Source organism: Colobus angolensis, unplaced genomic scaffold, assembly GCF_000951035.1.
Source record: "Colobus angolensis palliatus isolate OR3802 unplaced genomic scaffold, Cang.pa_1.0 Scaffold2, whole genome shotgun sequence".
NCBI lineage: Eukaryota > Metazoa > Chordata > Mammalia > Primates > Cercopithecidae > Colobus > Colobus angolensis.
Genome location: NW_012115154.1, coordinates 23091880 through 23094369, shown reverse-complemented (window position 1 = coordinate 23094369; position 2490 = coordinate 23091880). Strand labels below are relative to the sequence as shown.

Genomic DNA, 2490 nt, shown 5'->3' with positions numbered 1-2490 from the left:
AGCCTGTCTCTACTAAAAATACCAAAATTAGCCAGATGTGGTGGCATGCGCCTGTAGTCTCAGCTACTTAGGAGGCTAAGGCGGGAGAATCGCTTGAACCGAGGAGGCAGAAGTTGCAGTGAGCCAAGACCACGCCATTGCACTCCAGCCCGGGTGACAGAGTGAGGCTCCATCTCAAAAAAATAAATAAATAAATGAATGAATGAATGAATGAAAAAAAAAAAAGGATAAATAAGTTCTCTCACACAGGTTGATAAAAAGGCATGATCTGTATTTTGGATCTAACATATTTATTACACTGATATGTTCCCAACATAGAATTATTTTTCGTAATGAAAAATATATGCCAGAATATATCAAATATATTATTAGGTATTAAAAGGTTTCCTGATTACAAAGGATGTCATAAAAATTTTAAGGATGGATGATAAATTCTGGGTTTTTCCTTCAGGTAAGCACTCTTTTTATTACAGGTTGAGTAACCTTTATCTGAAATGCCTGGGACAAAAGCATTTCAGATATTTTTGATTTGGGATATTTGTGTATATTTTTCCTTCAGGTAAGCACTCTGTTTTTATTACAGGTTGAGTAACCTTTATCTGAAATGCCTGGGACAAAAGTATTTCAGATATTATTGATTTGGGATATTTGTGTATACATAATAAGATATCTTGGGAATGGGACCCAAGTCTAAAAGGGAAATTCATTTGTTTCACATACACCTTAGCTTACCCACATAGCCTGAAGGTAAGGTTATATATTTTAAATAATTTTGTGCATGAAAGCCAAGTTTTGGTGGCGTTTTTTAAAAAAATGTTTTTGTTTTGTTTTGTTTACAGACAGGGTCTCGCTGTATTGTCCAGGCTGGACTCAAACTCCTGGACTCAAGCAATCCTCCTGCCTCAACCTCCCGAGTAGCTGGCATTACAGGTGCCTACCACACCAGGCTTGTGATTTGACTGTGACCCAGTGTTACATGAGGACACTTCCGGAATCTTCCATTTGTGGGGTCACGTCAGCACGCAAAAAATTTCGAATTTTAGAGTATTTTGGATTTCAGATTAGGAATGCTTAACCTAAGTTTGTAAAAGAAATTTTTTAGCCTTAGAATAGGGATGTTTCAGATTGTTCAACAGACAAATGAAAAAGACTAAAAAAACCAGAAAACACTGGAATGATAAATCATTAAGCATATTTAAATGTGTTGTTTACCTCTTGCCCGTACAAAACCACTCATGACATACATACAAATGTAAAGACAAAACTGTATTCACCTGATTAACAAGAGCCAGAGTTCACCGCATGCTGATCAAGCAACCAACACAAATTTTATCATACACTAAAAAAAGGTAGAACAAAGACTAACTTAAAGCCTGGAAAGTGATCCAATCTGTCATATTAGTGTACCACAGAGTAATTTTGAAAGCCTTTTCTTTTTCTTTATTTTTTGAAAAGACGGAGTCCGGCTCTGTCGCCCAGGCTGGAGTGTAGTGGCGCGATCTCGGCTCACTGCAACCTCACTCTCCCGAGTTCAAGCCATTCTCCTGCCTTAGCCTCCCGAGTAGCTGGGATTACAGGCGCGCGCCGCCACGCCCGGCTAATTTTTTGTAGTTTTAGTAGAGACGGGGTGTCACCGTGTCTCCCAGGCTGGCCTCTAAAGTCCTGAACTCAGGCAATCCGCCCACCTCGGCCTCCTAAAGTGCTAGGATCACAGGCGTGAGCCACCGCGCCCGGACTTTTCTCTTTTTTAAAACCAATTTCATTAACATTTACTTAAAAATGGTTTTCTGCTTTGCAGAAGAGACTTAAGGCATGTGGAGAAGACACTGCGGGCCTGTCTCAGATTCCTTTAGAAACCAATGCTCCACAGTTTTAGGACTAGATAATATTCCGATAATCACCCAAGAGTTCCTGGTCTCCGGTTTGTTGTGAGATTGGAAATAAACGTGAAAGGCTGCGTTCGTCATCACGGCCTTATTTCTTCTCCCAACTTCCGGTCGTGCAGGTGTCTCGGGCAGGTGATCCCGAGGCCACTCTGCCGTGTTCTGTGAATCTTGGCAGAAGGGAGGCGGGCTGTAAATAAAAGCATGAGCATTAGAATCGCCGGTGTGTAGTATTAACCTGTTGAGCGCGGGGCTTTCCGGGGCTGGAGCTGCACCGCGGGCTCTGCCGTCTGGGACTCTCCTCCAGCGCGGACCGGACACGACCCCACGCACCAGGCCGGGCCCGGCCGGGACAGCGGGGTCTCGGGCGTCCCTCCAGCACGTCCCCAGCTCGGGCGTCGAGGCCTGGCGGAGACCCCAGGACTCGCCGCGGCGGCCTTCAGTGCGCGTCTTGCGTGACGCTGCGGCCTCGGGAATTCCGTCACGGCGGAGCCGGGTCCAGCGCGGTGTAGACCGGGGACCCGCGCCTTGCTCGGCCAGAGCGGCTCAGCCACTACTCCAGGTCCGGCCGCGGCCACTGAGAACAGCCGGGACACCCAACCGCACG

The 2490-nt window shown here is 45.7% G+C and overlaps 1 long non-coding RNA gene across 1 annotated transcript; it reads right to left on the bottom strand.

Annotated features, from left to right (window-relative positions):
- Positions 1-273: 273 nt before the first annotated feature.
- LOC105511365 lies at positions 274-2489 on the bottom strand. The gene is made up of 2 exons (XR_001001708.1): positions 568-2489; positions 274-460 (listed from the first exon to the last, which is right to left on the bottom strand). It is a non-coding gene; the product is annotated as an uncharacterized LOC105511365 (long non-coding RNA).
- Position 2490: the final 1 nt, after the last annotated feature.